Genomic DNA, 14,295 nt, shown 5'->3' with positions numbered 1-14,295 from the left:
TATAATACTGAACCCGTACTGCATGATATTGACTTAAGGATTGGAGATTGGTCCGAAAAAGTTGCACATTTGGTAGTGTGATGGCACTATCGTGCAAGGTTTATTGCAGTGGGGTTTTCTCTTGAACAGTTTGACATAGATGTCACTTCAGAATATATTCATTGGTATAATAATATCACAAGGTGCTACGTCACTCGTCTAGGAGCAGCTGTGGGTCATCTGGTAAATGAATGAATACTATCTATTTTTTTAATTTAAATTTATTTTAAATATTGTCTAATTGTTTTATAATTCACAGAGATCGAATAACAGTGACTCCGTGAGGTTGTGAATGATCCAAACCAGGTTCTTGCTATATGTAGTGACAACCAAAGCTATATGGAGGAAATTTATTATATGTACAATATACCTATTGTTCCTCTACCAGCTCCTAGACGTAGAGGACCTGTTCGGGAAGAGGATGAGTTTGATGAGGTTGCACATAATGTGGAAGAGTTGTCCCCTATGATGCAGACGCAGAGTCAAACTAATTATGTTAGTTCGATGACGATAATGCCAGCATTTGGTTCAGGACATTATGACTCAGAGGCTGGTCCTTTGTCTTCATATGTGCATGGACATGGTCAGGATCGTGGAGAGCATAATGAATATTTATATTATGAAGCGCCTACAGAGGTACCATAGCAACATCAAGAAGAACCCGAGCAACCTCAAGTTCGAAGTCGACAACGACAACCAGCTCGAAATCGATGACATCCGCCTTGTGGGACCATTGATTTTGTTATTATTTTTATATAAATGCGATATTTAATTTACATTTTTTTTATTTTTATGAGTTATTATTTTTTTTTAATTTATTCTTTTTAGAGTTTAAATAAAATAATAAAATATTTTTAGAAATTGTTTTTATAAAATGAAAAATTAAAAAAAAAAAAATAGAAAGAAGAATGTGGAATGTGTAATAATTAAAAAGGAAAAAGAAAAGGGAAATTTGTACGGTATTCTTGCTCTCTATCAAAATCTCGTTATTTCGCTCTCGCACGTTCTCGCACTCGCTCATGCTCATGCTCACGCTCTCGCTCTCGCTCAAAATCTCACTCTCTCAAACTCTCGCCCTCTCAAAATGTCACTCTCTCAAAATCTCGCTCTCATAATCTCGCTCACTCTCATAATCTCACTCTCGAATTTGATTGGGAAGTTCAGTGACAAAAAGAAGGAGATTCATTAGCTCGTTATTTAGTCAGACTTGCTGAGATGACAGAATCCGTAAAAATTATTCAACAAGCTTTGGAAGGAATTCCAGGGGGACTTTATGAAAATTTAGAAATACTATCTTTTGATAGAGGAAGGTGTCCGGAATGATAATTAAACAGACTCAATAATAATATTAGGAAGGACAAGGTCGAGGGTTCAAAGTTCGACGTACAAGTGAAAGGAAGGTCGAGGGTTCAAAATTCGACCTACCTAGGTCGAATTTTCCCCTCGACTTATTAAAAACAAACATATTTTTACAAATAGTTTGCAAACAACAATATTTTCCTAAATAGTTTCTAAAAAGACAATATCCTTTTAATTTTCCCGACAGAGAAGTATACAAGTAATATCACATATAAATTTTTACTTGCTTACATCATAAACAAGATCATAGTCCCAAAATACATTGTTTTTGAAAAGAAATATTATCTTGTACCTAAATTTTTGGACGCCATTTTCTGGAATTACCAGAAGTTTAAAAGACGCTGTTTCAAGAAATTTTGACATTTAAAAAAAAAAAAAAAATTGATTTTTTCAAATTCGATTCAAAATTTTCAATTTTATACTTTTGATTACACACAATTTTATAATTTTACACATAAATCTCATTTTCGACAAAAGAGAGGATTTTTTGTGTTATTTTTTCTTTTTCAAATTTTCTCGATTTTTAATTTTATTTTCGATCTAAAACTTTCATTTTTAAAGAACTTTTTAATGCCATTTAAATTGTTTTCATAGAATTCTCACGTTATTTCACCTCAAAGTTGAAATGATGTGAGTTCTTTCTTCAAATTTCTACGCATCACCATTATAAAAATTGTGATTAAAAATTATCAATTATAATCTAATTAAATCACAATCAAAATTTTATTAACTAATTATAACAATTTCCATTTTCTCCACTTCATTTAATGGACCAGTAAATTTAATTGATTAACCACTTCAAGAATGAGAGCATCTAAAAGATGAACAAACTCTATAGAATTGTGAAGGAAAATTATTTCAAATGGTAAAACTGTTGAAAATATTTACAAAATATAGCAAAATTTTAGAACTATCAATGATAGACACTGATAGACACTGATAGACACTGATAGACTTCTATCAGTGGTGTAATAGACTTCTATCAGTGACACCATTGATAAAAGTCTATCAGTGTCTATCATTGATAGTTTTAACTAATAGAAGTCTATCAGTGTCTATCAGCATCTATCATTGATAGTTCTAACTGATAGAAGTCTATCAGTGTCTATCAGCATCTATCATCGATAGTTTTAAAATTTTGCTATATCTTGTAAATATTTTTGTTTATTTTTCTATATTTAAAAACAGTCCAATTGTGAATATGTTATTACTTTCTTTGTTAATTTTATAATTTATCTTGTTAATTTAAATTGACTATTGAGTTAACGTGCAAGTAGAGTTTTAGTATTGAGAAGGTTAAAACAATATCTAAGAAATATGGGACTAGGGTCCTAGACCTAAGATGCAATATGACTTTAGACATAAGGCATACCATGTAGAACTAAACTCCTACATATTAATCCAAGTTTTAGTTAGTCATAGACATACAAAACTAATTTCTTATGCATATAAGGGATCTTGAAACCAAGACTAAATAGAAATTGAATCTAGTTCATAATAGAAAGTGTAGTGTGGTTACAATGCGATCACATTCATTGATTAATTAATCTTTAGGGTTGAAACTTGACTGAATCTTCTGTTTTATCATTATTTTTTACATTCTAATTATTTATACCAACATCCAATTATTTTTATGGGTTATCTTCACTCTCAACTCAAATCATATTTCTTTTAAAAATTTGGATTTCACAAAATCTATTGTGAAATGATATTTGGAGTACTCCCTACTTTATTACTTGATTTTTTTTTTATAATACTCTATTACTTGTTGACAGTGTGCAGTTACATCTGACCATGATTTTCTTAACAATTTTTTGAATCAAATAAATTAACTCATATGTATTTTTAGTCACCAGCCACCTCTTTGTCATGTCAGCTACTATGGTAGTAAAATGTCGACCATTGGGTGTGATGTCAACAAATGTTATTATTGAGTACCACATTAGCATGGTGTCACGTGTTAATGTCACATTTGATATTATTTTCAATCTTTCATTATTCATATCTCTCTCATATTGAAATGATTCAAGATGCATTAGAATCTTCATTCCGAACTTTACAAGATAGACACTTATTTAAAATTGTTATCTATAAATCAAATAATTGGACATAAAATAATGTCAATGAAAAAACATATTACAAACTTTGGAGGAAGGCATCACATATTTTTAAAATTCTCTCTTTTATTTTATGGATGAAGTTTTGAAAATTGAAACTACTAATATGAAGGGAATGGGATTTGAACCCACGCCCTTTCGGACCAGAACCTTAATCTGGCGCCTTAGACCAACTCGGCCATCTCAACTTTATTGTTCCCTCAAAACAGTAACCTATATATGTTTACTGCAATATAAAAATAAAAAAATTATTAAAATTTTTTTTAATACAACAACTGCGGGGTAGGGGAATTGAACCTCCGTCCTCTAGAAACGAAGCACATACTAATCTCACCAAGCAAGCTCACTTTGGCAGAAGTAAAAAGGTTATGAAGTTTGTTTCATGAACTTTCAATGTTGTGTACTAATGAGTTCTTAAATTATCTTTTTTTCCTAATAGACCTTCAAACTTTAAAAGCATCGAGTGGTTCTTTGAACATTTGAATTTTGTATAATAGGTTTTGATTTATTTAATGATTCTTTTCTAGAAAAATAAAAGTTTACACAATTAAAACTTAAGATCTTATTAATAAAAACATTAAATTAAACAATTTATATGGATAGATTTTGATTGCTTTTTATTAAGGTTATATTATAGATTTGGTTGGTGAACTTTTAGATTTTTATCTAATTAGTCTTTGAACTTTAAAAAGATTGTAATAGGTCTTTGAACTTTCAATTTTGTATCAAATAGGCTATTAATGTCTTAAAATTTTTTAACTTGACAATGAAAAAACATCAAGATATATCTTACTTAATATCCTACTTAATATGTTAGAAATGTCAAGAATATGAGAGTTCTTGACCTGTTAAAAATGTCAAGAATTGAAGGACATCGGACATGAGGATTTCCATGAGCAGTGGAATGATTGTTCTAAATTTTATTTGTATTTGAACATACACAATTACAATCAAGAAATGGAAACATACAGGTTATGCACAAAACGAAATTACAACATGCTTTACATAAGATCAAGGGGTAGAATTATACATACCTTTGAAGACTCATCTTCAAACACCCTCAATCACGAACGCTCGAACAATCTCCAAGACTACAACACATGAACGCTTGTACACAGCCACCGCAACACAGCACGATCAATCAGCAACCACCACACAAACACCGCGAACACAACGAACAACCTCCAACACCTCGACTATGTTAAGTTGAGTACGACACCACCACAATGGCTACCTTGGTATTCTCGGTGTGAGAATCCAGAAGTGTGAGCTCTGTGTGAACTTAATTAGAGGACGAAACCGGAGGAAGAATAATCGTGTAAATGATTGAACAAGTGGGAGATGACAAAGGTCTATCATATAGGCGATGCCCAATCGTTTAACAAATGTTATGCGATTGTTTAGCAAAAACTCTGCGAGTGTTTCGCTAATGGCCAGCTAAGTGAACTATCGTGTAGTGTCACTCCACGATCGTTTAGTCTCTCTTCAGCTATCGTTTAGTGAATCCTATTCACTTGACAGCATTTTCCGTGAGATCTTTCCAAGAATGGAAACTCTTTCTCAACAACTACTAAATTTAGGAAAACATTTTTTCTGTTATCTCACAGTTACCATGAAACCACCAATAACCTCCCACTCATTTGATTATTAGAGAAAAAGATATAATTATACAATTATTATTATTATTATAAATATATATGATAACCAACTTACCATATTATATTTATAACCTATAGTTTTAATATTTCATCTCATGAAACATATAAACCATAGTTCTTTTTCTATTTCATGGTCCTTAATGTAAATCTCATTTACATTAATCCTCTACTTGATGTATCTCATACATCACATCGATCATATCATATATAATCGAATTACCTCTTGTCAATTTGAACATTTCAAATCAACACCAAGAACTGATTCTCAACTTGAATCCATTGAGCTACCAAGGAGACCTTTTGGACCTGTAGCTCGAAGCTCCAACGGTACATGAATAACTGACTAAACTCTTTAATTATGGGATCCACCATCCGTTAACTGCCAGGGACTTCACTAAAGACCGACAGCTGAACTCTCCTTACTGCAGATATATTATATGTCCATATCAACAAATCAATAATGCGATAACCCTTCATAGATCGCTCGTAACTACAGCTGGGCCAATAATCATTATGCCCAGTTACATCTAACTTCTTAAGTACCACTGATCTCTTTAATGAACATAAGTCATAGTCCTACTATGACTGAGTCCTCTCTTTCAGAAAGAAGCTGTGGCCACTATGTTCAAGACTCAGAATCAGTCCTTAAGGGAGCAATCTATCTACTTACCACTACTTCGGCGAAGGAGTGAATTTCATCTTGTGTAACTGAGATCCCAGCTCCCACAAGTCCCCAAAAAGGTAAGCATGTTGAATTGGTAATCTAGTCACTCTCACCCATACTAATCAAAGGATCACCCTCAAAGGCGGAGTTCCCAAAACACTCAGGATTGAGGTTATGTCACCTATGGTCGTTTAGGTGAGATGTAATTCTCAAATATTAACGACGTTATATACAGAAACTAGTCATCTTGTGGTCTGATCTTATACAAACTCTTTGTATAGGACACCCCCGCTCGCTTGTCTCCACATGAATGGTCAGGATCTACCATCCGTAGTAGCAGGCCGTCTCGGTAGTGTCACCAGGATCAGGTATTCCTCCTTAATTCTTATACTAGAGACCTATTTAGGTTATCACTTAAGGCATGATCTACTTGTATATCTCATATACATGCTTAAGTTTACATACAATAACCATAGAGTTTTGTTTATTGGATATGAGTAAATGTCAAATAAAATAACTGTTATTTTATTCATAACAATGTGTAAGACTTTCGAAGAATTAGGACACCAATCCCAACAAAGAATATCTATAATCTTGACAAGGAAAAAATGTCAAGAAATTTGCTTGTGATTTTTTTTAGAATTCACACATTTGGTATATATATGACGTACATTCATCCAATATCTCTTTAGAATAGATTTGGTATATATATGGCATACATTCATGAATCAAATAAACAATAAACACATTTTCAATCTTATATATCTACCAAATTTCCACCAATATTTCTTTAAAAAAATTTCACTTCTTTAACATTGTCAATATTACAACCTCATAAAGTATTGTACAATCAACAACCCCTATCTCCTCTAAGAACAATTAAAAAGATTATACATATATCAATCCTGTATAAAGTAATCCTAGCCAAATCTCACTCACTATGCCCCTTCCTCCACAAGAATAACGTGGGCCACCTTGAACTCGTCGCTTTAAGCACCTACATCAATGAAATAATATACCATTGCAAGTACATTAAAATTTTGGAAGAAACTAATGCTCCTATATAAAAGCAGGTGTTTACTTTATATATAAACTTGAAAAAAAAAAGATAATAAAATTGAATAACAAAAACGATAGATACATATACTTGAATAGCAGTCGTTTGAAAAAGCCAGTAGCTTGAACAGCCCTTCCTAAATCACTTCCATGCCCCAAATTTTTATATATTCAACAACATAAAATATCAAAATATTTAGAGATTTAGCTTCACACATAAAGTTTTCATATGCTTAGTAGGGTAAATCAAAGGACAAAGATCATACCCATATTTATCAAAATATCCACCATGCCCCGCAGTACCAAAATCCTCCTTGAACACGATCTACAAGGAAAAAAATGCAGGGGCAAAAGAAAAAACAAGCATTAGTACACAACTTTAAAAAATTCTCCAATTTGGGAACTTAACTTCTCCGCAGATGCCAAGTCCTTGTGAAAAGGTTTCTCCACAACAATCCGGGTCCATCCACCAAGATCAGCTAAAAACAGATTAAACATTCTATACTAATCAGAAACAATTAAGAACTTTGAGATTGAAATTCTATCAGAATAAGCATATCAGAAACAAAGTTATGACATTCTACAAGTGCAAATCCCTGTGCTTGTAAGTTACAGGAAGTTTTGGCACCAGCATTGACACCTCTGTAAATCCATTAAAAAGGATGATAGCAGTGGAAAAGTAGAGTGCCCCAAGATAAAGTCCTCTGTCATCAATTGTGTCATGATTCATTGTTGTCCGAAAAAAGACACTCATTGTAATCATCGTAACCAATAGTAACTACATATTAGAAACGATGAGGACAACATTACAGAAAAATATGGCATCCTTCAATTGCTGGTTTGATAATGGTCGCATAAGTTATATCTATCACAGACACAACATTAACAAGTGGATTTATTTCAATCTCCAAATAAGGCGTAAAATATATAAAGGTAAAACAAAAAATGATAGAGAACTGCTTTACTACCTGAACAAATTTTAAAATGTAGATAAATCAGTTTCGTTTCATCAACAACTTTAGCAATGAAAAGCTGGTCTTAAGAAGCCCACGCCTCTTTACGCCTCTTTTCTGTTCAAACTCTACATTGCTTGCTTACTTCTTGCAAGAAGTCTGCAACATTCTTTCTCTTGGGACAGGTGAATCCCATAGATGCAAAGAAATTAAGAACAGATTCTCTCGGTCCCTGTTCAATATCTACACTAGCTTGTTATTCAGACAGGTCTTCTTTTTTTTTTCTTAGCAGCATAAATGCAACCTGGAAAAGTTCTCTTTGCTATTTTTGTTGCATTCTTTAGGAAGTGATAGCTTATAAGTTCTCTAATATCAATGGAAAGTTAATATTTCTAAAGGTTGAAAGGCATATTCTCTGATAATCTTCATGTACATATAAAACCCACCTAACATGAAGAAGATAAGTCATAATCTAAGCAGGGATGGGAGGGGGCGATCACTAATGAGAAACAAAATATTTTATAATTTGGATAAATTTGCTTCGATGAAAGACAAGCATCAAAAGATTTAGCTTCCATCAATGCCGCTCGAAAACAAGCTTATTTCACTTCTCTTCCCTTCCCTTCTCTTCAAATAACACGAATTATTTCCACGTAAAAACAATCGATTTAAGAAAACAACAACAATAATAACATTAACTGGGAGCCTCCAGACCCAAGCTTTAAATCATAATCAGGTAAAGTTAGAAAGAATAAGGACATTCAACGACCTGAAGAGTTATCAGTAATCCGTTATCTTGTTTCAAAACACTCGATACATTTTATTATGAACAAACAGACTAAAATGAAATAATCTATAAGAGTCAAGTATACCGAGCAATGCTGTCGGTCCGAACGATACCGACTGTATAGAAGAATCACAATCGAACATTCAACGACCTGAATAGGGAGAAAGAGGAAAGATGATTCAAAATGCAAGGAGTATATTTAAAAAAGAGAAAGGAGAGGGGAATTGAGAGAAGAAGTACCAAAATCAAGAAGGGAGTGCGAGAAGGATTAGAGATGAGATCGGTGGAGTAGATATAACGAGCAATACAGAAAGCTAGGACTAGCCCTAGGGCGAAGATCAGGTGGAGGAAGAAGGCCTCTAAATTGATATGGGAGTTGAAGCTTTACAAGCCATCTCTTTCTTCTCCATCTCTATCTCCATTGGTGTAGTTTCTCGTGGCACCATCATTGGTTATGGTCAGAGCCATTTGAGTGGTGGACAGTGAGCTCTGAACACTCAGAAAATGAAGATAAGGAGAGATACCTGCAGAGTTGCAACAATCTCAGTAGCTATTTGCGTGAGATGTGCACATTTTTCATTTTTCCGTCAAAATTCGTATCGTTGTAACATTACATTTCAGCGTTGCAACGCTGCCCTGTATATTCTAGTATTCTTGACGTTTTTAGAACCTCAAGTAACCATTAATTAAACTTGACATTTTTAAAACGTCAAGTATTATATTTGCCAGAAAAAATGCACAACCTCCGCTTTTTTAAAACAATTCTTGATGTTGTTTTCTTTAAAATCACTTATTTCTTGACATTTTTTCATAAAAACGTCAAGTATTTAAAATTGCAAACGTCAAGAAATGTGGTTTTTCTTGTAGTGCAACTCTTTGTTACGCCAGCTACTATGGTAGTAAAACGTTGACCATTGGGTGCGATGTCAACAAAAGTTATCATTGAGCACCACATTAGCATGGTATCACGTGTTAATGTCACGTTTGATTTTATTTTCAATCTTTCGTTATCCATATCTCTCTCATTTGAACTCCAATTGAAACGATTCAAGATGCATTAGAATCTTCATTCCGAGCTTTACAAGATAGACGCTTATTTAAAATGGTTATCTATAAATCAAACAATTGGACATAGAATATTGTCAATGAAAAAAGACATTACAAACTTTGGAGGCACGCATCACCTAATTTTAAAATTCTTCTCTTTTATTTTATGGATGAAGTTTTGAAAATTGAAACTACTACTAAATGAAGGGACTCAGATCCCTAACCTCATATTTCAATTACAATACTAAAAAAGGGAAAAAAGAAGTCACAAAAATTATTAAATGGAAAAATATTAAAAAAATGTTGAGAGTGGGATTTGAACCCACGCCCTTTCGGACCAGAACCTTAATCTGGCGCCTTAGACCAACTCGGCCATCTCAACTTTGTTGTCCCCAAAATAACAAAAACCTATACAACTTTACTGCATTATAGAAGTTAAAAAAAAAATTTTTTTTTTAATACAACAACTGGGGAGAAGGGGGATTGAACCTCCATCCTCTAGAAATGAAGCACATGTCAATATCACCGAGCCAAACTCACTTTGGTAGAAGTAAAAAGGTTATTAAGTTTGTTTCATGAACTTTCAAAGTTGTGTACTAATGAGTTCTTAAATTCTTATCTTGTTCTCCTAATAGATCTTCAAACTTTAAAAGCATTGAGTGGATCTTTGAACTTTTGAATTTTGTATAAGAGGTTTTGATTTATTTAATGGTTTTTTTTTTTAGAAAAATAAAAGTTTACAGATCTATTAGACACAAAATTAAAACTTAAGATCTTATTAATCAAAACATTCCATTAAACAATTTATGTGAATAGATTGTGATTGCTTTTTCTTCCGGTTATATTATAGGTTTGGTTTGCGAACTTTTAGATTTGTTTCTAATTTGTCTTTGAACTTTAAAAAAATTGTAATAGGTTATTTGAACTTTCAATTTTATATCAAATAAGTTATTAATGTCTAAAAGATCCTTAAAGTTTTACCTATTTGACACTTTTTAAATTTTTCAAATCTTTTATACAAAATTAAAAGTTCAAGGTCTTATTAGACACAAACTTAATTTTATGTCTAATAAATTCATTAGTTAGTAGATGTTTCAAATATGTCAGCGACCTATTAGGCACAAAATTAAATGTTCAAGAATCTTTTAGATACTAAGTTGAATGTTTATATACTTATAAGATACAAATCTAAAAGTTTGAAGGATTAAGATTATAAGCTTTATTGTTTATCTTTTAAATAATCAATATGTTTACTTAGTGAAACAATCTAAGTTTTAAATTTCATCGATGGAACTATACTTAAGTAGGCTTCATCAATTTAAATGGTAAACTTAATAAGTGTTACATTTTAAACCTTACACGCTAATAAGATGGTGCAATGAACAACGTAATTTAATGTATTTTTTCCTTTTTTTCTGCTAAGATATTGAAATATTGCAAGAAGAAGAAAGAAACTTCATAACCTGAGGTCAAGACACAAAAAAATATTAACCACAAAAGTACAAGAAAATGACAAAGGAAAACAACTGGAGTCACCTAAAGACCTCAAGACATACAACACAAGGAAAAATATTCCAAGGAGAAGAACTTACATATCAAGCTTAATTTTCAAAGGTGATTAGATAACATCACACTATGCCACTCTCCATACCCTGCACTATAAGTGAAAGGATCAAATTCTCACTGGAAGCGATTGAACACCTATTAATTTAATTTTGTCCATAACTCACAGCATAGAAAAGTATATAAAACATTCATAGTGTTGTAACTTCACATGTTAAGCGTGGAAATTCAAGGGATGAAGAAACATACCTTTGAAGAACACTTCATCAAATCTTCTCCAGGTCTTCACAATTTCACATTACAACAACTTCTTTGTAACTGATCTCCAACGTATAATATTGTGACGCTTCCATGGAGTGTTTCATGCTATTCTAAAAGGAACTGGTTTGTGAAACATCCTTTTGAAAGAGACAATGAATTGTTGTTATGGAGGAGAGTTTTTACAAAAAAACCAATTTCTTTGTAAAAAACTTGAGAGAGAGATAAAATCCAGGAAGAATGAGTTTTTCTCTGTAAAAACTGACTATACAAAGAAAACTTCCCATCTTCTTTCAACGTGAAGTGGGATTGACTTTTCAAAACAAAACCACCTAGTTCACCAATTTATTAAATTAAACTAATTTAATTTAATTGACTTAATTATTAATTACAATAATTAATAACTAACTTTAATTAATTTATTTATTTATAAAATTAAATATATAATATTTAATTAAATAGTTGAATAATCTTATTCAAATATATATCTCTCTCTAGTCAATAGTTTTAAATATGAATCTAATTCATATTAATTATTATTTGAATCTTATTCAAATACAACAAATCTCCTTTTATTATATAATTTAATTTGAATCGTATTAAAAAATAACTTTATATTATAATGTATCTATATACATTCTATTACTTGTATCGTATACAATTAATAACAGTCCCTTAATTAATTTGAACAATTCAAATTCTTTCAAAATTATCGATCCTTGTTCACCCCTTGTGAGATAAAGCTCAATGATCTGAGGTTAATTAATTAAACTCTTTGATTAAATTAACCAGCATTCATTAACTATGAGTCACTTTACTAAAGACTCATATCTGCACTTTAACACTGTAAAACATGTTCCACCATGGTTAACGATTACAAGTAAGTCGATCCTTTACGAGTTGTTCGTAATTATATCTGGGTCAAATTACTGTTTTACCCCTATAATTAAGTATCATTGATCATTCTAATGAATAATTTGTTTATGGTTCTACGATAACCAAATCCCTCTCGGGCCAATGAGAGGATGAGTATTCTTTGTTCAAGACCTAGAATTAGCACTTGAGGAAACTACTCATCTACTTACCCTAAAGGTGGGAATGAGTTAATTCCATCTTATATAGTTATGTTTCCAGCTTCTCACTCGGTCTCGTCCCCAAAATGGAAGACTTATTGAGTCAGCTACTCGAGCACTTGTACCCATACAAATCAAAGGACAAGCCCTCATAGGTAGGAGTTTATAATACACTTAGGATTAAGTCTATGCCTTAAAGAACAGTGTCCTAAGAAACCTCAAGAACTATGCCTCAGTTGTGGGTAGCTTAATATATGCTATGCTCTACACTAGGCCAGACGTTTGTTATGCAATGGGAATAGTCAGTAGATACCAGTCCAATCTAGGGTCAGATCACTGGACTGCAGTTAAGAACATCCTTAAGTATCTTAGGAGAATGAAGAACTACAAGTTGGTGTAGTGGAGCTAAGGATTTGGTCTTTATGGGATACACCGACTCTGATTTCCAAATTGATAAGGATTCTAGGAAATCCATGTCAGGATCAATGTTTACCCTGAATGGGGAAGTTGTAGTATGGAGGTGCATCAAGTAAGATGCATCGCAGATTCCACTATAGAGGCTGAATATGTAGTTTTTGTGAAGTAGCAAAGGTAGCAGTTTGGCTTAGGAAGTTCCTAAACGATTTGGAAGTGGTTCCAAATATGAACTTACCTATTACCTTATATTGTGACAACAGTAGGCAATGGCCAACTCTAAAGAACCTCGCAGTCACAAACGAGGAAAGCATATTGAGAGGAAGTATCACCTAATACGAGAGATTGTGCAACGAGGAGATGTGATCGTCACAAATATCGCCTCGGAGCACAACATTGTTGATCCATTTACGAAGGCTCTCTCAGCTAAAGTGTTTGTGGGTCATTTAGAGAGTCTAGGTCTACGAGACATATACATTGCATAATCTAGGGCAAGTGGGAGATGTGTAATGGATATATGGATGCCCTAGTTTATTGTATTTATTTTTACCATATTCTCACTGTTTTAGATTCTGATATTATGTACAACCCACTAACTAGAGTTTTAGTTCAAGTGTGATTTTGTTAGGTTTTGTGCCCTAAAACTCGTAGATAGTAAATGTAATCAATTGATCGTCATCAATAAAGAGTTATCGATGTAAATTCAATAAATGTTTTTTATTGTGTTGTATTCTATTTTGTCTTAATAACCCTAAATCCAATAAACTAACATCTAGGGCTGCCTTATGAGTCTTGAAATGTATGTGGAGACATATAGGGATCAATGTTGAAGAAACAGTCTAAAGGGTCTATAGTACAGGGATAAGGCTAGGTATCCTATCCTTGTGACACTATGGATATGACCCATTTTGTATTTGATACAAACGCAATGATCTAATATGTTCGTGTAGGTGACATGTGAGTGGGGGTATCCTATGCAATGAGTTTTCATAAGACTGGACCACGAAATAGTAACCACTAGATGTAACATTGTTGACTCGTTTGGTTCCTATATCAATTGGATGACCTAGGCAACATAGTCTTAATCCTAAGTGTACTATGAACTCCTATTCACGAGGGATTGCTCTTTGATTTGTATGGGTAAGAGTGGCCAGTTCGCCGACTCAATAAACCTACCATTTTGGGGACAACATCGAGTGAAGAGATAGGAATATAATAATACAAGACATAATTCACTCCTTCACGACTTTAAGGTAAGTAGATGAGTGTTCCCTTAAGTGGTGTATTTAATGTTGGGGATGATGCCC

The 14,295-nt window shown here is 32.7% G+C and overlaps 2 long non-coding RNA genes and 1 other non-coding gene across 3 annotated transcripts; all 3 read right to left on the bottom strand.

Annotated features, from left to right (window-relative positions):
• Positions 1-6,622: 6,622 nt before the first annotated feature.
• On the bottom strand, positions 6,623-7,301 carry LOC150034306 (uncharacterized). Its single transcript, XR_016531019.1, has 3 exons — positions 7,160-7,301; positions 6,979-7,038; positions 6,623-6,834 (listed from the first exon to the last, which is right to left on the bottom strand). It is a non-coding gene; the product is annotated as an uncharacterized LOC150034306 (long non-coding RNA).
• A 934-nt stretch (positions 7,302-8,235) lies between these two features.
• Positions 8,236-9,222, bottom strand: LOC120083257 (uncharacterized). Its single transcript, XR_005483391.2, has 2 exons — positions 8,874-9,222; positions 8,236-8,784 (listed from the first exon to the last, which is right to left on the bottom strand). It is a non-coding gene; the product is annotated as an uncharacterized LOC120083257 (long non-coding RNA).
• Positions 9,223-9,981: 759 nt separating this feature from the next.
• On the bottom strand, positions 9,982-10,062 carry TRNAL-AAG (transfer RNA leucine (anticodon AAG)). Its single transcript has one exon. It is a non-coding gene; the product is annotated as a tRNA-Leu (tRNA).
• Between the last annotated feature and the right edge of the window lie 4,233 nt (positions 10,063-14,295).

Source organism: Benincasa hispida, chromosome 8, assembly GCF_027475165.1.
Source record: "Benincasa hispida cultivar pf3 chromosome 8, pf3_genome.v1.1, whole genome shotgun sequence".
In the NCBI taxonomy this organism is placed as follows: domain Eukaryota; kingdom Viridiplantae; phylum Streptophyta; class Magnoliopsida; order Cucurbitales; family Cucurbitaceae; genus Benincasa; species Benincasa hispida.
The sequence above is the reverse complement of the archived record's forward strand: the minus strand, read 5'-3'. Positions and strand labels throughout refer to the sequence as shown.